Raw genomic sequence first — 24,729 nt, 5'->3', positions numbered from 1 at the left:
CCACAGCAACACACACAGGAACAAGGCTAAGGCCATATCCCACTCCCTGCCTGCTATAGCCACACTCCTGGAAAGTCCTCCAAGGTGTCCTTACCTAGTTGGCATAAATCAATGATTCCTGCCAAGTTAAATATAACAACCCCACCTGAACACTAGCCCCCTCTCTCTGATTTTGGATGCAGCCTTGTGCTGATCTGCCCCAGGGCAGCACAGGGATGGCCAAGCGCTCTCCATCCCCTGCCCATTTTGTCCTAAGAGAGCCCCATTCCCCTGCTACACTTGTCATCCAGGCTGGGACCTGAAATTCCCTGACCTGTGGAGGATGGAGATGGGGTGACCTGGTCCAGGCTTAGTCCCAGCGCTCAGGTCTCGCCCTGCTGCGCTCATACAGACTAGCTCGTCCTCCTGGCTGCAGCTGGAAGTGCCACCACTGCCCTGTGCACGGAGACTTCCCCGGCTGCAGCAGGATGCCCAGGGCAGCGACTCCCCAGGTTTTCCTGTATAACCTCCCCCAGAGCAGGCGGGAAGCATGCCTTCATCGAGGGTAGCTAGGGAGCCAGCCTCGTGCAGCCAGTGGTGCCCTCATGCTGGTTCCCGGTCCGCAGGTCATACGTGTTTGCAGCCTTTTACTTCCAAAACAGACATTTGAGCTGGCACTACAGAAGCACCTCGATTCTCTTATCTAACCTCAGTATTGGGGTTTTTCCAGGCAATTAGTTAGCAGAGAAATCAGATGCAGGAGCATCTGATGTTCCAAAGACGTCAGTTCAGCTGAAAAAACAAAAGCAATTTTGCTGTTATTTGTCCAGCACTTAAACTCTCAAAAATTAAGCTGAAAGATGAGCCAGCTCATCATGGGTTCTACCCTGGATAGACGTCTTCCTTGTGAGATTCAAGTATTTGATTGCATGGTCTTTGTAACGTACTACAAATACTTAGTGGCAATGTTATTCGTAGCCATGAAGTGGCTTAAAATATTAATGGACTTCGTGTTCTTTCACTTTCCCAAAACTGATTGATGCGATTTTAGTCACTTCATAAGAGAAAGCTATTTTGTGATGCAGGTAAGGGACTTAACCCTTCCTGTGCAAGAGACTGTAATTATAATCCTCTTACTTCAGCCCTAAGCATAGGCTGCTGTTTTTAAAAATGTGACTGTTGCATGCTTTACCGTACAGTACTCCCTTACTCGCTGTACCCTCTCACTCTGTGAGTCAGCCAGTAGAGGGAAGCATCACATTCCCAAATCCAGTACGTTTCAAGGTCACTGTTACTTCTCGTTACAATGAAAACTGGAGAAAAAAAAATATCAGACTGCTGTATTTTCATGGCAATGCCTAGGCAGCTCATCAACTGTTCAATAGCAAGGAAGATCTCAAAATACTTCTCAGCTGCTACTTCTCTTGAGAAGTACATTAATACTGGTTTTAACTTCTTGATCTCTGCCTTAATTTACCACAAGAAGCTGCTAGATAGTTTGAAGGCAAAGTCCTTCTGTTTTCTGTACTGAATGTAACTTGTGGCATACGCCTCCACGTTCCTTAGCTCAGACAGAGTTAAACCAAGCCAATTGCCTTGAGGAGACTTCTCATTTGTTTTGCTTTTCTTCTTCCAAAAATTAAAAGAATGCTATCAAGCAAGTTTGTTTTGTCTTTAGGTACAGAAAAATTAATAAGCTTAAATAGGTACGGAAAAATTCCACAAAGGATGTGCAGTTCCATGTCAAATGTTCCAAAGCTCTTAACACGGGTTGATACAAAAGAAAAGGACTACTGTTTTAGCAGCTTTAGGAAGAAGCATTCACACAACAGGAAAGTCACAAGGTTAAGCAGTAGAATTAGAAAGAGTGAGGGGAAAAAAAAGATTAACAGCCGAACAAATGTTGGTGTTTAAAGGCTCTTATCACTGAGTTTGAGAAGCACCGCGTTTTGCAGCAACTTGATATCTTAATCTGACTGAAAAATCATTCCAGTAGTGAACATTATCATGTCACGAAGCTATATCATACTTTAAGTAGCAGTGACAAAATTCAAGAAGTCATACTGAGAATAATGCCGTGTGGGTTTTTCATTTTTTAATACAGAAATTTCAGCTTTTCTAAACCTTTCATTTTCCCAGAAAGGCTAATATTTGATCCGTAATTATATGGCACTGCAAGGGGAAGGGAACATAGATTTTGGCATTAAAAACCCTCTTCTGACCCAGTGCAATCCTAATTTTTTATTTTGTGTTCACGCCAGCAACTAATGTCTGTGTTTTCTGTAACTTCTTGTTTGGGAACACTGGAAAAAAGCTGCACCGACTTTAATAATGGCCTTTCCTCTCTGCAGCCTGTTCTCCTGCTAATTTCATTTGTTTTTTCCTTCAAATAAAATAGAAAGAGTCTGCACAATCTATCACTCGCAAGAAAAGAAAAAGTTAAGAGTTTATATACGCTCCTTTTTCAGTGCCCAAATGCAGCAAAGAGACAGTCATCTCCAATTTGCTCTAAGCTTATTTCTAACAAAATTCCCATATTATAGGTGAGCATTTCTTTATTACTCTGCTAATAGATAGTCTACAAATAGTACTTTTAGGGGTCATACTGCCAACGACCCGCTGAAATTTTTGTTCAGATTAAAATCAGTATTTAATTTAGTTTTGGATTTACATAAGTTTCTTTACTGAATGAAGTGTCTTGGCATAGGCTGACTATGTATGTTTCATATATAATTTAATAGTTTTATACTTTGTCTAACGCCAATGCTTTTGGTTTTAACTTGGAGCTAGGCATAGCAAGTAAAGTTCAATTGTAGGTCTGCTGTGACTGTGGCGTTCATTACCTCACTAACAAACATATGCAACACAAACTTTTTTAAACAACAGGTAGGAGCTGTCAGCTTCCCCTTCCTATAAAGTACAAAGAGGTATAGACAAAACGTGTAAGTTGGCTCAAAATTTTCCAGTATATAGCTTAATCAGTGAACTACTCTGCAGCCATCTCACAACAGGTTAAAAACAAGTGTAGCTGTGGCCATGGAAAATTAAACTAATTGAAATAGCTGTGAAGAAGCTGCCTGTGCTGTAATCCTCACTCATTTATAGAAATATTCATAATTAGCTGTGCTTTTAATTAACATTTTTGATTCTGTTTGTGATTGTAATATGAAGCATAGCTTTATTTTTCAATGATTATTTTAGGATGTTTTAATGAACTTACAAATCACTAACATATATTTGTTAGAAATACGATAGTAACTTCTTACGACTTGATTTACAGACACAATACACAATGTACGATGACTGCTTCTAAAAGGCCAGGAAGTTATGGTTGTAGATTAAATAAATCTTTGGCAAACAGGTGTTTCTTGGAACTATCTTAGCAGTAAGTGAATCTTCTCTGGATTTAGGTTTGCAAGCTAAACCATATTTATTAAACTTAATTAGTCAAAGAGAGTATTTTTAGCAAGTGAGGTCATTTTGTCAATACAGAATATCTATTCATACTCAAATAATGTTCTTTGTTGCTTCACATTGCTTAGTAGCTAGTATATCTAATCTCATTTTCCTACCTTTTAAGTTATTTACACTGTGACCTTTTATAATTGTATTTTACCATGTTCTCACGCATTGTAACCTGTCTTAGCCTAGCTTCCATCCAAAGAGCTTTCAAGATTTTTTAAATTCCTAAATGTAAAAATAGGTCATCTGAAGCTGCAAAAAGGGACAAGGGGCAGGAGAGTAACTGCTTCAGGAGAAAACTGAGCGCAGTAATAGGGAGGAGAGACAAGGCAGTTTGAACAGCCCCTGGAACTCTTCAGGAGCAGCAGAAGGATGATTGTGGAGTGTTTGCTGAGGAAGAGTAGTTGTGCTAACGACAAGGTATGTTCGGATGAAAAGCTCAGGGTATGTACTAGTGGGTAACTTAGTAACCCATTTCCTGTTTGTGGCTAAGGCAAACATAGTATGTTTTCTCCCATGGTAGTGTCACAGAACAACTTTACTTGTAGTAATTTAGTTCAGAGACAGCCTTTACTCTCACGCACACACACCACAGCAGCTGCACGGGAAGCATGTCTGATGCGCAGATCAGGCAGAGGCTTCCCTGATTAGCATAAGTAAATGACTTATATACATTTCTTTTGTTGGTATAGTTACTATGTATCACTCTCTTGCTTGGCTATATACACAAAGCGGAGAACAAAGTGAATGAAGTTCTTCGTTAGCAAAACCTGCAACTTCTCTCAGCCTTCACGCCATTTGAGTCCTTGGCAAGCCAGGCAGGAGTTGGAGCATTCTATACAAAGCTCAAGGTTGCTTTCTTTGCTCTATCTTAAAAAAGTGATTAGTAAAAAAATGAAGTTAGTCTTTCCACTATTGTTGATTGTCTTTTACTTTCACAGTAGTATACAGAACATTTTTTTTCTTGTTTTTTTTTTCCCCCCCAGTGCAGTTAGGACAATGATTTCAACCTTGTTGATTTCCTTCTTCACTACCAAAAACCTGGAGCACAGAACATTTTTCAAGGACTAAAATATGAATCGCTGCTTTGTTGACCAGTTGACTTCAGCTGCTTTAGAACTGCCGTTTTAAGCGGAGGCTTATGCCTTCTCTGGCAAATGGAAATTCTGTCATTGAACTTATAAACTGTCACAAACTTAAAACCTTTTTCTTTTTCATATGCTATTGGGGTATGTGTCTTCTGGAAGCTTGCACTATTCTATTTTTTATGTTTAGAGAGAGGGGGAGAGAGGGGTAAGTTCTTATATTGCTTGGGCCAGCCAGTCAGCTTCACCGGCACGCTTTGATCAAATTCAGGTATAAATAGTGTGTCTTTGAGGAGGGCTCAAAATATCTCACGCCTGCCAGGCTGTGATCTCTTTGCTCTAAGTTAATGGTCTGGGTTTTTTGTTGTTTTTGTTTTTGTTTTAATATATATTTATTTGCAGTTTTCTGTCACTGTTGGCTGTTGTAGTTATGAGACTGAATATGACTGAGATTACAAGGAGAAATGTTAGTGTCTACATAGTAGTGGCCTTCTATAGTTACTTGATTTTAATGTTATGAAGTGGTTTTTACAAAATGTGTAATTTTAAAATAAATTTTCTTCAGAGATGAAGCCGAACTAAGAACAGATTTACAACAACTACTAATTTCCACCCTCAGGCCACACTAGGCTGCTCTTGGAGACGGGCCAAAATACTATATTCAAAACTGATTGCCAAAATGATCTGAGACCTGTTTGTTGGTTTAAGGAGAGCTTTTTTCTTTTTTTTTGTGGTAGGGTTTTCTCACTTAAATTTTCCTAGTTGGGATAACTGCATTATCTCATCTCATTCCTTTTACTTAAAATTGCCTGCAGAATTTATATGCTCATGTGTCCTTGGTTCACACATGGAATATTTGCTTTTCCTGTCCTGGAAACTGAAAAAAATATGAATACTAAAATTCTGGACTATGACTAAAAACATTTGCAAAAAGAAAAGACTTTAAATTTTGCTGAGGAGACGGTGAAGTAGAAATAATGGTTCCTGATTTACAGTAATCTAATTAAACACTCCTCCAGAAAATCCTGTAGCAATGTCTTGTACAATTCAAACAATGATTTGATGTCATAGCCAAGCTCCGTATGTGCAGACTTGCAGAATATTTGCAAGTCAGAGTCAAAAAAAATGACAATATAGTAAACGTCATCTGCCAGCCATTTGTCCCATTGTCAAATGGCAACAGGAAAAGAAGGAAGTAAGAGTGCTTTTGGGTAAATCTTTCATCACATGATGTACCTATAGCCTGATGGATGCACATCGTGTCTCCATTACAGCCAGGGCTGTAGCTGTTATTGCATAAGATTACTGAAAATAGTAAATGCTTTGAGTCTTTTCAATTTAATAGGTATAGTCCCTACACCTAAATCTCAGTGATTTTTTCCTGGCCTTGCTTAAGATGATGATGCATATGATCTGTTACTTCATCAAAAAGTCAACTTAATCCCTAAATATATACTTGTGTACAGTTTTCTTGAGACCGTCCATGTGTACTTGTTTTCATTAATCCTACAGTTATTTTTTGTAAAGCTCTCTCTGCTGCTCTTTCACCTTAGAGCTGAGTGCAATGTGAGTTAGACCGAAAAAGACTTGGCCAAAGCAGTGTGACTAGTCTTGGGGCAAATGCAGAAACATTTGGTAAAACAAAACTCTGGAGCATCTAAGAGTTATGCTGAACAAAGAGCACTACAGAGTTTGGATTAGAGACTCTTAAATTTGTGCACAGCAGTGTCAGGCAGTTGGAAAGCAGTCGCCTCTCCCTGGCTCTGGAACGACTGAGCTTTCTGCTCCCGGTGCTGCTTAACGCGGACAAAGAAAGACGGCACAGAAAAACAAAATTGCCGTAAGGGCTGGCTGAAGAGAAAAAAATAAAAGGCCTTTTTTTTTTTTAAACTGAAGCTGACAAATTGCTTGTTGAACTGTCCCTGTAGAACGGTGCAGTATAAATTAGAAACTGATGCGGTTATATGGCCTGTCACTGTAAACGAGTAATTAAATTCATGATGATTTGACTGATTTTGTAATTCTAAAGTTATGATAGCATAAACTGTGCCCAAATATAAAATCATGAGATGAAATAAAAGGAAAACTCATGCTAAAACAAGCAGGGGCACACCCCAAAGGAAAGTTGAAATTTGAGTGGTTAATCTGCTTGACAGAGCCGGCCTGCTTTATGTAACTTCTGCTACAAAGATCCAACTCCAGTTTTAAGGCCATGGAACGCTTTAAAGCTGTGATTTTATCCGAAAACTACGACGGCCAGAGCTTAGCCATGGGTTGCGTAGCCCCTCCACAGCGCCCACGCTCCGCGCCCTTCCCGTTCTTCAAGGGCGCATGCGCGGCGCGGCGTGCTAACGGCTGCCGGGCAGGGCAGGGCGGAGCCGGTCGCGTGCGAGCTAACGGCTGCCGGGCGGGGCGGGGCAGGGCGCGTGCGCGCTAAGGGCCGCCGGGCGGGGCGGGTGTGTTGAAGCGCTTGGCGGGGAGGCGGCGGGGGCGACGAGGAGAGGCTGGGGAGTTAGGCGGCTCTGGGTGTTGGCGGCGAGGAGCTCCTGAGCTCAGGTGGGATGGATGGCTCCGAAGCGGAGCGGGCGAGCCGCCGAGGAGGAGGAGAGCGGGACCAAGCCCGAGCGGGTGAGTGAGCGGCGGGGCGGGGGCAGGAGGCGGCCTGGGGGCTGCCGCCCCGGTGCTTCCCAAGAGACGGGGGGGCGGGGGGCGGTTGTGATAGGAAGCGGCGGTTCGCATGTCTTGTCTTGAAGGTGGTTCTAAGGGCAGGTTTGTGCCCTGGTCTCGGCGTACGTATTGCTTGGGCCCTTCATTTGGGGAGACATCGAGTAGTTCCTGACCTCCCTAGGTGGAGGTCTTGTCTTCCACCAGGAATTGGTGGCTATGATGCAACTCGTGCTTCTCTAGGTGACGTCTGAGTATATGTGAAAATGATATGTATGTTTTTACATTTTAATTAGAACAATTGTTGTGGCTGGAAAGATCAGACAAGCTTTTGAGTGCACAAACTCTGGTTAGAACTATGGACTTGAGCACCTGAAATTTTGTTTTTCATTTATTGTGGCTATGCTGTTTGATTTAACCTCTAGAGCTGCCAGTGTTCCCATCAATAACCAAAGCAAAACAGTAATGAAAGATTGTTTCAGTCTTTTCAGATCTCTTTCTTATACCCATTTGCTTTGTCCAAAACACAGCAGCTAGTGTGATCTTTCCCCTGACTTTTGTTATTGTCCCTAGTGAATCCCTTTTGAGACCCCCTCCACCCCTCCCGGATCTCTGATAAATGTACAAAGCCCAGCTACAGTCATGGCCATAAACATCTCTGACCTGGATTCAGATCATTGGTCGTCTTTGTCATCAAGTCTTCTCTGTCTCCACTAGAGACAAAACTTGTTAACCTGAAGCAATGAGTACATTTTAAAGCTAATCACCTTTAGCACTGGATTGTGTGTCAAGCTATAAATGTAGCGGCAAAAATGGTGAATACTAACAGTGTTGACTATTATTTGTTTACTTGTTATTTGCATTTATCGGTTTTAACTTTACCTTAACTTGTTTTAGCTCAGTTCTCTGGTGGGAGTTCAGGAGAAGCAGTGGAGTGGATGCTGTAAACTTATTTGATGTTTTGTATTGAGCAGAGTACTGATGACAGAGGTTTGTGTAACTTCTGCAGGGTTTTCCATGGATGCTAGTACAATTAAGTGAATACATAAGCGTTAACACCTTTTGTTCCTTTCATCGAGCATAATGCAGGAGAGCCTTGGGAAGCTGTTAAGCATACAAACTATGCTGCTTTGTCACTGAAAACTGAGTGAGAACGTGTGTGGAGGTGACCTTAAATTGCTCATGTGTGAGGCATGAAAAAATAGCCGAATGTGCCAGTTACTTAAGAGGATAACAGAAAGCTGTTGGGGTCATGTGGGAATGTGGGGTCATGGTTTTTTTTTTTTTCCTGAGTGAAACTGGTTTGATTACTATTGTTTACTCCCTGATTGGCAGGAAGTAAGGCCAGGCTACAGAGAGAGAATTTGTGCTAGAAATAGTTTTCTGTAAGACCATTCTTAGGTTGAAGTTTATGTGCATGCACAAAAAAGTGGAGACAATCTGTATTAGAACTCCTAATTCAGTATTTCTTACTTTGGGTCATTTTGAGTCATTCAGGTCTAATATAATATGTTGAACTTGATAGCCTGTGCAATTAGAATTTAGTGCCAGTCTTTATACTAATAATGTATGAATTGGTGTATTTTCCTAAGACTTAAGGTCCTAGTTGGAGCACCTTGACACATCACTGCTGCTGAAAGAAGTGGATTCATTTTTTTTCAGCATCATTTTGTTCTGGCACAGGGACTGGAGGTGGGAATGACTGTTTAATGTGGCTTGGTGTTGTTGTTTTTCATCACAATGAAATGCGTGGGGGGAGGGAAATACATTCTTTTGGCAAACAATCATCTGTTCTTCTGCCAGTACTGAGTATAGGCTGGTATGAGATAGGAATGAGCAGCTACAGTTTTAACTTGGCTTGACAGTATGCTTGTTCTGCAAAATGAGGTTTTGCTTAAAGATAAACCTCTTATACCAGAGGAAGCAGAAATCTCAGAAGCTTCCTTGACAGCCTTAACTTAGTCTATGTTAGCCCTTATCTTAGATGTTGTTTGCTGTCCCTAACACTTCAGTATCAGAGGAGAAGTACGTAATGCTTTTGGGCATGTAGGAAACAGGTAAGTGCCTGAAAGCATTGGGTCTTCTCTTATGTTGTTGTTGCAGCTAAGCTGAAACCAAACACTTCATGGGTGGTTCATCTTTCCCAGCTGAGCAAATGAATCCAGGCTTTTTACAAAATGTCATGGCAGTAGAACAGGAGGCAGTGGTCACAAATTGAAACAGGATATAAGCAAAGCGAAACAAAAGCAAAAAAAACCCACCTGTAGTTCCAAGGATGGTTAAGTATTGGAACTGGTTGACCAGAGACATTGTGCAACCTCCATCCTTGAAGGTTTTCAAGACCTGATTGGACAAAGCCCTAAGCAGCCTGGTTTGAATTAGGTGTTGTCCCTGTTTTCTGAGAAGATTGGACTAGTGTTAGAGAGGGAAATTGCAGCTGATTGAGCTTCAGCTTAGCGGAAGTCTGACTCTTGCTTAAAAGAAGTGCCTAAAGTGGATGAAGCCTGCCGGCCTCAAGAGTGAACTGTCAATGAACTCAAGAACCATTGCTGATGATGTGACACTGCCCATGATGCAAAACCAATTAAAACTAGCTGACAAAGATACAAAACTAGCTAATAAGGGTACAAAGTAGAATATAGGAGACAAAATGGGATGCACCTGGTCTGTGGCTAACCTTGGAGAAGATAAGGGACTGTGGGAAACAAGGACGTGGCAACCAGCCTGGGACGTAGGCCAGGACCAGTCAGAAGGAAAGAGACCACCGAGCCAGTAAAAAAGATTGGAGGAGACCTTCACTGGCAGGCGGGGAAAGCTGTAAAGAGTATAATTACCCCAGAATTTCTTTGTTGCGGGTCCCTCCCTAGAGGCACCCAGCTTGAGCTGTTACTATACTGTCCTGTCATTTAAATAAATAAATAATTTTGCTGTTATATGTGCATGAGACTCTGCTCCTTGGAAAACTATGGTTGAACTCTTTCCGTAACAACTAGAGACTTGAGTACCTTTCGAACCCCTTTGAGCCTATGAATCAATGCTTGAAAGAGAAGTTAAAATAGGATTTGCTATGCTGCCTAAGTGAACATTGCTAACTAGAAGTTAATATGATTGGGTGTGGTTAGAAATGTCTTTTTTCTTTAGCCTAAATTTTTAGTAATAGCATAAATAGAAACACTTCTGTGCATGTGGTGGCTGGTGCCAAAATACTCATAAGCTCTTAAAGTTTGTCCTAAACCCTTTGGCGATGCCGAAGGGATGCTTTGCTACCCCCAAGTTCAGTTCAGGTTTGTGCAGTAATCGTTCAGCATGATGGATATTCCGCAGAGATACAGACTGAGCTTCTGAAAGGGGTTGCTTCGAGTGTGATGCTGTTTTTAACAGGGGGTTGAGAGGAAGATCTTGTATACAGGGAAAAGCAAACTGTTGGGGTTAAGAGAAAGCTTATTTAATTGGAGAGCAAGTAGATTTGATGACTTCCCCCATCACCAGGAGCAACCCATACTTTGTTTTAAAAGTAGATTACTTATGTTTCTTGTGCAAGTCTTCTAAATCCTGTGAGCTTTCAGAGGAATCTCAAGCTGAAGACTCAGATTCTGACTGACGTGCCCTAAGCTGGTGTCACAGACAGGAGGATAAAAGTGTTTATCGTTTAGCTTAGCTACAAAAGTAAAGAGTGTGCTTGGGCGAAATAGGTTTCCCAGTCACATTACCACTCTTCCCACCACCACACCCCCCTCCCCCCCCCCCCCCCAAGTGCAGGAGTTAACAAATGTTTTAAATCAGGTGCCAATCAGTCACTGTCAGACAGGCAATGTGCTACAGGACCTGTATGCTTGGTGATAAGCATCCCATCTTTACCTCCTCAGGCTATTTGATGTCCTTCTCCTGTGCAGGAGCAGCATGCTCTTTACGTACGACGTACGACTCGTCTCGTTTAGACGATTGTATGCTGAGTAAGCAAACTTCCCAGCCTGTTGAGCAGAGATGTTGGCAAATGAATGAAACGTTATGTTTGAGACCACAGTGTGTCTCGTAGTAAGTCAGGGCATGCCTGCAGAGGATTCCTGGGCTGCTTCAGCTGCCTGCTTGAGCAACAGGTCAACTGAAATGCTCGTCTTTCAGAAGACCCGCAGCCTTGTTAGCTCAAAGTCAAGTTATTCCAGCAGGTGAAGCTAGGCTAAGGTACAACTGTTACTGCAGAGTGACCCTGATGCCTTCTGGAAAGTTGTTTATGTTGCAGAAAATGATACTGGTATTAAAGCAGGCACGAATTCTAGTTCGATAGAGTAGGGCATACTTGGTACTGACTTTTGGCTGAATGCTTTATCTTTTACTGTTAGTTGGTAATGATGCTGTTTAGATGAGATGATAGATACAGTGACAAGCCTATCTGCTTGTGGTAATTAAGCTTTCTGGAGTGCTTCTTATGAGACGCAACAGTGGAGCTGTGCCACGCGAGGAAGCTCTGGAAGCAAAACAAATTCTGTCTGGGCAATGAGGAAGACAATGTTAGTGAATAAAACTGACAGTGTGAGCATCCAGTAGAAGCGGTGCTTGCTTAGAGTTTAAGCACTGGAGTGCTGAATGTTCAAGTTGTTAAGGATGAGCCTGCAATTCATTTATTTATGCATGTATTTTACAAATAGCCTATCAATTTTATGTCAGTGATACTGTGGTTGGCTGATGACCCAAGTTCCTATGTGAAGGAAAGGCTAGGCTTAAAAGCGCTGGGTGTGTTAAGATTACTTCATCTAATCTGTATCAATGGCAATCCTTTAGAGGTAGGCTATACTGGCTAAGAAAATCCCTCCAATTGTTTTTATCCCTGTCCAAATCTAGAGGCAAAGTAGAAAAGGAAGAGCTGGCCCTTGCTGCTGAAGCACAAGAAGTTAGGGAATGACTGAACTGAGTGTTTTTGCGCAGTTGCTTACAACTTGTGTATCTAGGTCATGTTTTGTATTTTTTTTATCATTTAATGACTTTGTTCTGTAGGAAAAAGGTTTTTAGTGTAAAGGATTGATGAGGGCAGCAGATAATCTTCACAGAAGATTAACAGAAGACGTGTAACAACTTGTATCGATGTAGGAATTGGTTTGTCGTGTGAATGTTGTGTGAGATGTGGGAGAATTTGCATGAGAAGTGTGAACTTCTCAGAGCAGTGTTTGACTAGTAGGTTGGAACAAGTTTCTAAATAAAATGTCAGCAGATCTGGGACAGTAGGGAAGTAGTGCTGTAGAGTCTCAGGTCTTGAAGCTACTTGACTGAAGACTTGAAGCACAGTTGCTGCCTTAGTGGTTGTGAAGTTACAAGTTACACGTGTAAAGCATGAGTCTTGATTTTGTTTGTTTGTTTTCTCATTTCCATTTGATCTCGGTTGTTAAATCTAAGTGGATTTACCTGCTGGGGGGGGGAGGGGGGAAGAAAACAAAGGATTTTGAGGGATGAGACTTTATTTTGAACTACTGCCTTGTTGCATGCCTGTATTGTATTAAGCCACAATTTTTTTAACAGCTGCTTAAGATGATTCATTAGAGATATGAAATGGATATGTAAAGACCCATTCATTGGCTAGAAAGGTTACAGGTGCATCATGAATGACTTGCCACTTAATGCTCAGATTTACTAGACTTAATTGAAATAATACCACTTTATTGTAGTTCCAGATATTCTTGCAGGATTTCTAGAAATAATGACTGTGCATAAGAGCAGACTAATGACATACCTACATTTCACCTTAAGTTCTGCCTTAATGCTATCTCTTTGTTTACCACTAGTTGTTAATGTTCTAGACGGCTTCATACAAATTCATTATTGACAGTTCAGACGGTTATGTGCAGTGTTCCAGTTGTATTAGAGCAGGTAAATATTTGCATTAAAGACAGAAGAAGAAAAGATTTGACGTTATCAAGACAGCCTATGGGATTGCACCGATAGTCAGTGTGAATGGCGAGAATAAGTAACGGAAACATACTTCCGTGTACTGCAGGCGAAGCACATGCATACGTACACGTTGCCAATTACATTTTATTTTTTGGAGCCCCTGTAGAACAGCATTGCGTTTAGGACGTAAATAGTTTCACATGCAAATCTCATCACTTTTTGTAATGGATGCTCTAATGGTGTTTCTTGACGAACGTTGTATTTTAATATACAGGAATTCAGAGAGTTGAGTGTCGGTGATGTTTTGCACTTTGCTCGATAAGGAAGTTTATTTCAAAACTACGCCTCCTGAGCCTCATTTAGTGAAATGCTGGGAGAAGTGCAGCTTAACAATTTCAAAAATGCTTTGAGATGCCCATATAGGTTACTGTACATGTATTTGGTGCCTGTAAAAAGGTGCCGGATGAACATTAGAGAAGAAGCCATCTGTCCAGGTAGCTGCTATTGCGCTGGTATTAGGCAGGACTGCTTGTCAATATTAATGGATTTAGGAAGACTGTCTTTTCACCTCAAGCTTTGTCTGAAGTTCAAATATGAATCTACAGACTAGTAATTATAAATCAAAGGAGACTCTGTGCATTGTGTTTATAGGTGAAGACTTTATAAAAGCCTGCTGCTGTACTTCTACCCGTATAATTTGGGAATTTCAGTTCCACAGAGCTGTAAACAAACTGGAGAAAGAACCTTGCCTTGCCTTGCTGGCAGCTGGAGGCAAAGGCTAGACTAGTACAGAACACAGGACTATAAAGGTTGGAGGAGCTGCAGCAGCTGTTGACCGTTCAGCCAGGAATGTGTGCTAGATCAAATGGAGTTTCCTCACCATTAGGGTCCTCAGTTTTTTCTTTTGGTGAGGAAAAATGCAGTGGGTGATCTGTTTGCCACAGAGGGCTGGAAAGGGGGACCTCGGTCAGCTTCGAGGAAGGTGGCTCCCATTGCCAGGGAGCAACAGCTCTTGCTGTCTCATTAGATAATGGGATCAAAAAAAAAAAAGTTTGATTTTATGGGGATTGATTAAAACAGGAAGCAACACCAGAGGTGTTGCTGAAGGTGACCACTGAAGGTGTACAGCAAAGTAAAGATAAAATCTGTTAGTAGGTGTTTGCCAGTGTTGGCTATTACTGTGACTGCTCTGTCTTCTTGATTTCTAGAGCACCTTTTACTAATTAGTCAATCATTAGCTTACTCTGAGTCTGTGAATGGCTAAGGCTTTTATAAGCAAAGTCTTTAAAAAACTGTGTTTTTTCTTATTATATGTCGATGTTACTACAGCGTATGCGACATTGGATATAAAAACACCACTTCTTGGGCTTACTAAAAAAAAAAAAAAGGGTCAGACTTGAGTATCTCAGTTAATTGGAGTTTGTGTGCTAACTCTTAAACGTGGCCAGCTGACCTCAGTTTACCCTTTTGAGTCCAGGTTTTGTAGGTGAACCTCTGTTTTCAGAGTACCCTCTAAATGCTGGTAATAGGTGAGGTCTTCCTAGTGGAATCTAAAGAGCCTTTTGGATGACCAGAATATTCTGCTCAAAATCTATTTCTCTTGTTTCACAGAGATTTGCCAGACTGCCAGAAACCTCACAAAAGTGGGAAATCCTCAGTTGCCCTTTTTTTGGACCCTAAGGCCAGTCAGGGATGTCACACCTATTTACTCCTGTGTGGTTTGGTTTTTTTTTTTTGTTTGTTTGTTTTCTTCCTCTCCTGCCAGATGTATCCTATTCTGTTGGTTAATGATTATGTATGCCACATTCACTTCTGAAGTAAGCACTAAAATGAGAGTGGATGGAGTTCTGAAGAAAAATGGAAGCTTCAAACTAAAATCTAAAATTTAAAATCTCTTTTAATAATATAAAGAGAGACTTGTCCTTGTTTCTTAATCTTTGTAAAGATCTTGATTACTTAGGCATCTATTAGAGCATTCAAGGCCTGATTTACTTCAAAGGAGTAACCTTGAATATATTCTAATTGTTATATGGCCCGTTAAACGGGATAGTTGAAAAGGGAAGCATTCAAGAATGTAGGAATGCTTATGGAGGATCTCAGGTTAACCGGGAGTACTGCGTGTAGAAGTATATTTTTTAAATTAAATGAAGCTGGACACAAAGTCTGTTTTGGCTATTAAGAAAGTATCCATCAGCACCACTGCATCACACGCTAGTTTTTGAGCCTACAGCTGCGGTATTAAAATTTATTTATTGCCTATGCTCATCTACTTAAGTCTTCTTGTGGAACATATGTAATCGTTTAACAGATGTATCGACATATCTAAAAAATGACCTGGCAGTGGTCAACTGACTGGTGTATTGCCGGACTAGATCTCTTTTGTAACGAGCCAAGGGACAAACGGAGAAGCGGCAAGAGAATTGCTACTGCCATACCAGCGATTGCTTCAGGTCTAATAACGCTGAAGCTTTCATACCTGCGTGTTGAGGCTGGTAAGCTGGTGCACGTTTAATAAAAGCAGCATTGCAATTTGTGTGTTGTGGAACTATGACCTGACTCTTTCAGAGGTCTAGTTTATAGATGTTTTAGCTAGCAAACTACTTGAAGAATTAAAAAGCTGTAAAGCATCTTGAAGAGATGGAGTTTGCCTCTATTGAGGAACATGCTATACTCTTACAAGGCTTTTTTAGGAAGTTCAAAGGAAAGTGTTGTGTTTTTTTTGTTTTTTTTTTAATAAGGATTTTTTTGAAAACATTGTGTGTATTGGCCAGTGCTGCCTACCTTAACTGGCCGGTTATGGGAGAATGCTAACACTGAATCTAAACTGAAGAGAGTAATTTGAGCACTCAAATGTATTTTCCAGCCAGCTGTTACCTTGCAGTTAATAACAAGAGGTGGGTGATCTATATTTTAAGATATACTTCCCCCCCCGCCCCGAGGTTCTGCGCTTGCTGTCCATAATTTACAATATCACTGCAGATTAATTTTTTTCTTAAAGAAATTGTTTCTGCAGTAGTCTAAGCTGATCTAAGGGTTGGCTGCCCTGGGGCCATCCTTGCATGTGTCTCTGACAGCCAGCAGGTCTGTTGGCTCAGACTGCCCAGAAAGTGCAGCGCGGAAAGCTTTTTGGAATGAGCTTTTAATTTTGCTCTGGTTTTAAAACCTGCTTCTGATGAACAGCAATGAAGTAGTCTCTGAAACCAGTTCTTCAAAACAGTAGTGGCAGTTTGAGCTGCAAGTAACAGAACGATGTTACTTGGATTCTTTTCCCTAAACTTTATCTATCGATCTGTCTATCTGTCTGTCTATCTTCAGGTACAAAACTGTAGAAGTCAAGGTTACGTAAGCTTGTTCATAGCTATTTTTCCATTTTCTGACTCGGTTTGCCTTTCGGTACAAAGGCTTGTATAGCAGTCATCTGGCAAACACAACTTCTTCAGCACTCCATGTGCTGTTTGGGGTGTGCTAGTGTTCTGCCTCTTCAGACCAAAATGTGGAAGCCACCCCAGTTTCTTTCTCCTTTCGAGCCGGACGGATCAGACTGCTACTTAAGGCTTCTGTGTTCTGCTTGCGCAGGGACGTGGTGTGGAGATGCGCTGTTCCTTCATCTCCTGAGCGTCAGACGATGGCATTTGTGAGGGTGAGTGTCCCATATGTTTAACGGGGATTTTGGTCTCTGGCCTGTTCCCCTGCCCTGTTTCTGGGACTACTTCTGAGGCACTCATTCTTCCAGCTTGATGGTTGGAGGGTTGCTGCTCCCTGCTCTTAAAACGCTAGCCTGGGGGACCCTCTGGCTTTAGCGTGAGGAGTTAGTTGTCTCGCTTCTTTTTCCTAGGAACGTTTTATTTGTGAATGATCAGTCTCTCCTCTTGAGTGAGGAAGGAAACTAGAGTAATCCAGGAAAACCAGAGAACTTCCTGAAGCCAGGTTGGGAGAATGGCTGGGCTGCCTTCCTCTGATCTGACAGCAGTGCCTCCCTGTGTGGTAACTTTGTGCTGTCGGCATGAGTAGCTTTCCAACTTCATTTTGCAGTCTGGGCTAAGGTGTTCGTGTGTTTCTCGGTCACCAATTGTAGTGTCTCTAGGACCGTTTGGCTTCGGGTTCAGCTTTTAGATCAACTCTTAGCTTAATGATTTAAATAACGCATTTTAAAGGAATTCCTCTGAACAGCTGTAAAGCAAACGGCTCTTTCCATGTGATGCTATAAAAACCAAGCGTTAACATGCGACACTAGTAGCAAAAAAAAAAATTAGTATTGCTAACTCCAGTTACCTTTAATGTACGCGATGGAGTATGGCAATTATTTCAAGTTCTCATTTTTCAAAGCAGACGCGTGCTTCTTGAAGCGCTAATCAACTTACCGTAAAGCAAACATTTTGCTAATTACACTTTTGCTAGTTTTACGAGTAATGCCAGGTATGCTTTGTCATGGGTAAAGACCCAGAAAGTCGGTCCTAAATGAGTGTGTAGTTCTAGTCTCTGCACTTCAACTAACATGACTCAAGTACCTCTTTCATGAATTCCCAGGTGCCTTTTTATATTTAATTACAAATTTGACTACAGCAACAGGTGGTTAAATTGGTCTGGTAGGAGCATCGTTTACCTTTTATACTGAAGAACAGAAGTTGTAGGAGTGGACTGTGTTTTGCGGCTGTAAGATCTAGTCTCCAGGTGCAAACAACTTCTTGCACTGCGTGCGATGTTAACTAGATTTGGATTTCCTCCCCTTAGACTCCGCTAGTCCGCGTACGCCTGTGGGAAGCTATTCCCTTCCTGGTTGTCAGGAAACATTGTGTGCGCGTTTGTTTGTGGCTGGTTTAAAAAACACTTGTCCTTGAGCCAAGTTTCAGAATGTTTCTTTTTCAGGTGTTGGAGTCCAGATAAATTTTAGAGAACAGTCGTATCTTTCCTTGGGTTTTGCCCTTTTAAACCAAAACGGTCAAGTTTCTGTATGGTCCTCTTACAAAACTATGGCTGCTAGCAGCAGTTAGAACTGTTCCCTGAAGTTGCAGGCAGAGAGCACAGAGGGTAGTGCAGTGCAGCATGATTTTTCTGAGCAGTGTGCAGTGGAATGAAAGTTGCTGTTAGGTTCCAACGTTACCTTGCTGACTGCTGTTCCAATGTACGCGGTAAACTGTGAGATGCTCTTGATTTTTCCTTTTTTGATGGAAGTGAGAATTCTGAGCGTAACAAACGAGAACATAGAGAAGTAACGTTCACATAGAATCGAAAGATCATTCGGCAGGCGTTAAGACACCTTTATTTACAGCTCGTGGCCAGCTCAGATGCAACAGTTTGAGTAGCACGTAGATGAACGCAAGATTTAAAATACATAGACTGCTGTGAGTTCTGCACTGAAAGTTGATGCCATCCCGTCAAGTCGTTTAATTCTCTGGATGTTGACGGTTTAACTTCAGTAGCCTGAGCTGTACCTCAATGAGGAAATGGTGATTTTTCACACCAGTAAGTGCAGTGAGCCATTGTGGAAAACCTGTCCACTGTTTTTATGTGCAGCCTTCCAATGACTCTCCCTTCCCTCCTCGAAGGTCAGTACGGCCAAGATTGACGCTTTAGGATAAAAGAATAGACTACAAAGTGAGATTAACTATGAATGGTTCCTTATGCACAAGTAATCCAATACCTTGCTTTTTACAATTATGCGCTAACTTCAGGAATCTGCACTCAAAAACACTGCAAGGAGTTGTAAGCAGTACTTGGAGCATTAATTCCTTTACAAACTTCATTTTACTTTAGCAGGATTTTTTTTTTTTTTTATACAAGCCTGGTGAACCTTTGAGTACCTCCTGAAAGACTTAAAGCCCTTGGGTTAAGGAACGTTTAACGTATCTTTGTGGCACCTTATTTATTCACCGCAAGGATAGCGAGGGAGTAACGAGAGAAGCTCAACTCGAGATCCTGAAATGCAAAGAATTTGACGTAATTGGTAGACTTCTGAGTCAGAAAGATTACTTCCCTCTGTTTCACGTATGGCCTGCCATGAATCTCCCCTAAATGATGTCATTCTATGAAATGAAATCTCTATATGTAAAACTTCTTTTTCCTTACAGCACAGTTTTTGAGTTTTAATGCTGCTGCTTGGATTAACCTTAAGAATGCTTGTATTACTGCCATGCAATTGAGTTGACATATCTGCTTTCCTGTATTTCTACTTGTATGTGCTTATTTTTAAACGGATACCTTTGCAGTGTGACAGAATAACAAGCTTTAGAAAACCGGGAGTGAAAAGAGCATTCAATAGCCTATTGACGCTCAAGCTTCTATCAGTGAACTCCAGTTGCCCAGCTACTTGTTGATGATCGTTGCGTGAACTTATCAGAAAAAGAAGTTATGAATCTCCTGGGGGGGGGGGGGGGGGAAGGAAGAGTGATGGTAAGATGATGTGGCAAATCATTTTGAGCTTTTCATTTGTTGTCCTGTTAATGTCTATTATGTAATAGTAATTTTCAAATGTTGTCGTTCTGGCAGTGTTATGTTGGGGATGTGAGGCAGGAGGAGGAGCATAACACTGGTCTAAACTGTTACATCAACCATTGAGTAACTGATACAAATCTATATAGCATCAGGCATCATTTGGCCTTCTGTGATAGGGTGGACTGAAAAACAGCAAGCATGAATGCACGCTGTCCTCACAAGACCAGGACCTGGAATTGCAGAGGAAAAGCTCTTAATTGCCTAGGGAGTGTCTCTAGCAAGCAATCCAGTCAGGTAAGTAGTAATTTTTGCTGTAGTTCTCATCTGTCGCGCTGGATGTCAATAAAGCTGTCTAGCTTTGATATCAAGTAAGACACCGTTGAACAATGAAATTTGGTGTCTGCAACCTGCAAATGGTTTCACGTCTAAAACCAGGACCAGGCAGTTCACGCTCAAATTGTTCTCTTGAGCTTTTCTCCTATGTGCTATTTTGCTTGCGAGGAAGACTAGTTGGTTTTAGAACTCGGGGGACTGATGGTGTTTTGTTAGTCACGCTATGTCCCAACAGTTGACAAATACGATGTTGGGAAATCCTGAACGTTGGTAGATTAAATTTTCCTACTGGAATATGAGGTTTAAAACATAGATTTGACTCCCTGTTATGACATCCCTGAGGCCTCTTACAGGAATTGTAGTTTTTAAAAGCTTGTTGTTGTTGTTGTTGTTGTTGTTGTTTTTTAAGGTCTCATGTGAGCTCTTGAAGGGTACTCTGAAAAATCCTGCTCCTCCTCAGGGATGAGTGTCCTGCAGACCACTGTTCCTCAGTTGCCCTTTAGGTAATGCATTCGTTCTCTCTGTAGCTCTGTGTGCTACAACTGTCTTCGTTGATCCAAAGAAGTTTTGATGACGTTAACTTGTTACGACTCTTAACACAGGCTATACTGCAGCTTCCACAAAGGGCGGGTCTGGCTAAGTTTTTTGTCTTCTTTTAATTTGGGAAGCTGAAAACAACAATTTTTTCTGCTTTTTGCTACAGTACCTTTTCTGTATATGGGTATTATAAAACGTGCTTCATCAGAATTGTCTGGAAAAACTCTATATAGGGAAACTTGAAATGCGTCTGTGTGCACAGACTTGTTCTACTGCTATCACGGTTCTTTACTTTGTGTTGAGAAAATAATTGCCTATGTGGTTCTTGTAACGTTCTGCAGCTTATCACAGAGGATGCTGAAAAGGACTACCTTCTGCGTTGAGGTGAATGGTTATTGGGAAGCCGCCCTGATGCTCAACTGCTGCAAAGAGCAGTTTCCGTTAGTAACTTGAACAGTGAAATTAAATCAATACTCTCTCCCTCCATGTAATAAGTTTTTTGGGCTGAATTTTGAGTTGGCCGATTGTAGTGGACTTTGTTCCCTCTCTAGAGGTGAACGGTAGAACTGTGCGTTCGGTCTAGCTCCAGCTGGTTACCTAAACCTATTCTAGCTTAAACATGAAACTCTTGTTCTTAGACCCTGTCAGTGTAGTTTATACTGTTTTATTTGGGAGAGAACTATGTTTTGAATAAAATAGTTTCCTAGCTGAGATGTAGCTGAAACTTGTTCTTTATGTTGCTGTTGTTGCATCATCATACTGTAGCTGTACTAGCGCAGCTAAATAGTATGACCTTTGTATAATTTCTAATTCCCTGCTCTTTCTGTCCATTTATGGAACTCTTTCAAAGTTACAGCCTTACAGAAGACCAAAAGTTTCTGACAGCTTTTTTCAAAGTGACTTTTCACGCCCCCTCCCCTCCCCGCCCCCACACAAAACCACCACCTTGCCCCAAGCCCACCTTATGAGAAGCAGGCAACTGTAACTGCCCTAACTAAGGGAACGCGTGCAAATGGGGAAGAAGGCCACAGCACTGGCTGGTTAAAACCTGAGCTTTTCTGTTGGAAAGCTTGGCAGGCATTATATCCGTGGTAGCTTAAAAGAGGATATGCCATAGCCAGAGATGCTGCACAGGAATCGACCAAGTCAGGACTGTGAAAGCGCTGCAATTGCCACTTAACTGTCACTTTATCTAAGCAATGTATTCTGTGAAGTGGAAAAAACTTGTATTTAATGTAGCTGCTATCAAAAAGGCGATCGTTAGTAAAAGTGAATTGTTTGAAAGGCAGCCGTTTTAAAAAATGCCCTTAAGATTAGTCCAAAGGGAAAAATATGAAATACGAGATTTAAGACTGGCTATGAGCGAGAACAGTAGGGATGTTTCAGGAAATGGCTTTCTTCTAGCAGGCTTATTCTATCCCTGCTAACAAAACCAGTGTCGGTGGCCTAAATTTCACTGTTTGTCTCTGCGTTGGGATCCTATGGAAGAACCCACTCCTTTTACACAAACACTAGTAAAAGGAACTTCTTTTTAACTCTAAACGTTGCACTTATTTCTTACTAGTTTTGAGTTAACCAGGCAGACTTTTGATCTGTAACTTCCGTTATTGAATCGCTATTGTGATTATATCTTTGTTTGTTGCGTTTTGTTGTTTCTTGTGAAGTTCTCAGAGATCCTTTTAGAATACTTAGTAATTGAGAAAACAGTCGCTTGTGTACCAGAACTTTCTGAAGTACATCAGAACCGTTTTGAAGCAGTAATTCATTGTGGGCTTAGGTCATTAACTTAGGTGGTTACAGTGTTCCAAATACAAAAAATATGGAAGCTTCTGTCATACTGTCTCAGGGTATAAAAACTCCCAATCAGTTGTGCTGACCTCCCCTCCCTGCCACTTAGTCATCTCAAATGAAATTAATACTAAAGCTGTTTAATTCTTGAAAGCGCTGGAAAAGTTTGTGCAAATCCCCAATGGCTGGTGACACACAGGTTGGTTGGTTTGGCCAAAAAAAAATGTAACTTGGTTTATTTTCGAAAGAAAAATGCTGCATCAGTGAATGTCATTCTGGTATAGAAGCATTGTAGACTTTAGTGATGCAAACACATCCAAAATCTAGAGTTTTGCTTTTTTTTTTTTTTTTTTTTTTTAAAAAAAAAGATTGAAAGCTCTTTTTGAGGAGAAGACATATTGGCGACCACAAAATCAATGAACTGACCAACCAAATCTCAAATTTTAAGGATGAACACTTGAATGGGACGCAGTTATTTTGATCAGAATTGGCTGACCTCCCTCCCCTTCCTTCCTCCCTGCCCCCGCAACTTTTAGTATAGACAAGGAAGGAACAGAAGACTCTCCTTTATAGGTGACTGTTCCTGTTCCCGGATATCGGAGACAGTATAAAATGAGCTGAGTCCTGCTAGCCTTAGCTGGAAGGGAATGAACAGCCAGGTATCATTTAACTGAACCACTGTGATTGATGCCTCTCAAGCTTTTATGGTCTCTGATATTGTCCGAGTGGTAGGTGGCACAGGCTTTGCAGGAGGATTCCAACTATTAGGAATATGTATGATAATTAGTGAAATCACGCAAACTGTATGTGTGGTGGTAATCATGGCCTGCTCCCGAACCACTTCTATAGCAGTTAATAGCACTAAAACTTTCTTTTTAAAATCTTCTGGGTGCTTAATTGATACGCTTATGCTCTTAACGAATATTGAGGAGTGAATGCAAATGGCAACATAGTTCTGCGGGTTCCCCCCCATCTGTAATGTGAAAGGTAAAAACCAACCAGCCCTTTGCATGAAGGATCCTGGCTACTGAATCATAAAGCTGTTTTTCAAAATACATTCTTCCTAAGAAGATTTCAGTATGATTATACTTGGAAATCCTAACGCTATCATGTGACTTCATACATACGTATACATATGTCAATACTAGATAGATATTCTTAAAAATGGAACACCACAACTATTCTACTTCAGTCCTAGAATTCTTCCTGCCTGAAGAGCTGGTTGGTTTTCTGGTATGTTTTTCCGCGCACAACTTGCTCCTAGATCTGCCGACTGCATTTAATCTTGAATGTAACCGTAAGTGCAGTTGTTATGCATCAGGAGTACTTCCTTATCTGTATTAAGTTTTTTGCCTGTGAAGAATGGCTGAGAGAATGAACCTGGAAAAAAGCAGATATATGCTTTCTGAGGAAAGAGAAAAGATTAAACACTAAACTCTTAATTGATGTAATATACTTAATGCCCTTTGGAAAAGAAATTGTAATTGCTTTGACCTCACTTGAAGCAATACTGATGAGCAATGACCCAAAAATCAAGAATGCTACTTGGCTGCAGCTGGTCAGAAAACAAATTGCTATCTCTGTCCTTCCAAGCAAGTGCAAAATGCAGATTTCTCCTGTTTACTAGTGCATATTCATGAATAAAGAGAAGCTGGCATGTTTAATGAAACTTTTTTTTTGTTTTCCTTCTTGCTCTTTCTCTGTTTTTAAACATCAGCTTGTGCCTGAAGTCGCTTCTCATACCAAAGGTACCATGTGATGAGAAGCATCCTTTTCAAGAGTGATACTTCCACGTTACTCCCTCTCCTGAGATGGCAAAGTACATTTCATTGCACATTGAAATAAATGCAATATCTGAATAATTGTTTGCTTTTTTTTTTTTTAGTAAGGTCAGAATGGTGGGATTCTTCATTCCTGATCAGTATGAATCAGGAAATTGGGAAGCCTTTTTTGTCTTCAATTAGCTAACTGTCTCTTCTAGAGATCTGTCTCGCATGATGGGGTACGCCGCTGTTCTTTCAGCGCAGTTTCTCCCAAATTCAAGTCTCTCTTCCTTAGCTCCAGATGATTTGGAGGTGAAGATGAATCAGCTGTACGCAGAATATGGTTTTAAATTAAATGTTGCTTTTGCTACTTAAATACTGTTAGATGGAAACTGCAGGAGTCTTATCTGTTCATAAGACTCTCTTTCTTACTAATAAAAAACCTATTTACAATGTATTGCATCACTTCTTCTGTTTGATATAATAGCAGCATAAAAATATGGCTGTGACACTTGAATGTAACGTTCTTTCTCTGTGTGCATTTATCCATTTTTATGAGAAACCCTTTCTTTAGAAATAAATGAATGGGAGTATGAGATATTTGTATTAGGTACCAGGATAGTTAAAATTGGGAGCTATTTTAACTTTACACAGGCTTTATATGCACGTGTGGAAGTGTTACTGCGGCTTGACAGAAGTTTATTGTTAAGCTAGAGCAAGAATTCATCTTACAAAATCCTGTGTGTAGAATTAACTGTTCCTTAACAAAACCTTTAAGGCAAACGCATTTAAATAGCATCTGTTCA

At 41.0% G+C, this 24,729-nt stretch overlaps 1 long non-coding RNA gene across 2 annotated transcripts; it reads left to right on the top strand.

The window, feature by feature from the left end:
- Window positions 1-3,680: 3,680 nt before the first annotated feature.
- On the top strand, window positions 3,681-24,316 carry LOC138069156 (uncharacterized). 2 transcript variants are annotated; one of them, XR_011143956.1, is made up of 3 exons: window positions 3,681-3,861; window positions 19,679-19,796; window positions 20,245-24,316. It is a non-coding gene; the product is annotated as an uncharacterized lncRNA (long non-coding RNA). The 2 variants fall into 2 exon arrangements; XR_011143957.1 differs by lacking the exon at window positions 3,681-3,861 and adding an exon at window positions 7,032-7,154.
- Window positions 24,317-24,729: the final 413 nt, after the last annotated feature.

The sequence above is a fragment of the Struthio camelus genome, chromosome 13, assembly GCF_040807025.1.
Source record: "Struthio camelus isolate bStrCam1 chromosome 13, bStrCam1.hap1, whole genome shotgun sequence".
NCBI lineage: Eukaryota > Metazoa > Chordata > Aves > Struthioniformes > Struthionidae > Struthio > Struthio camelus.
This window is presented reverse-complemented; position numbering and strand designations above follow the sequence as displayed.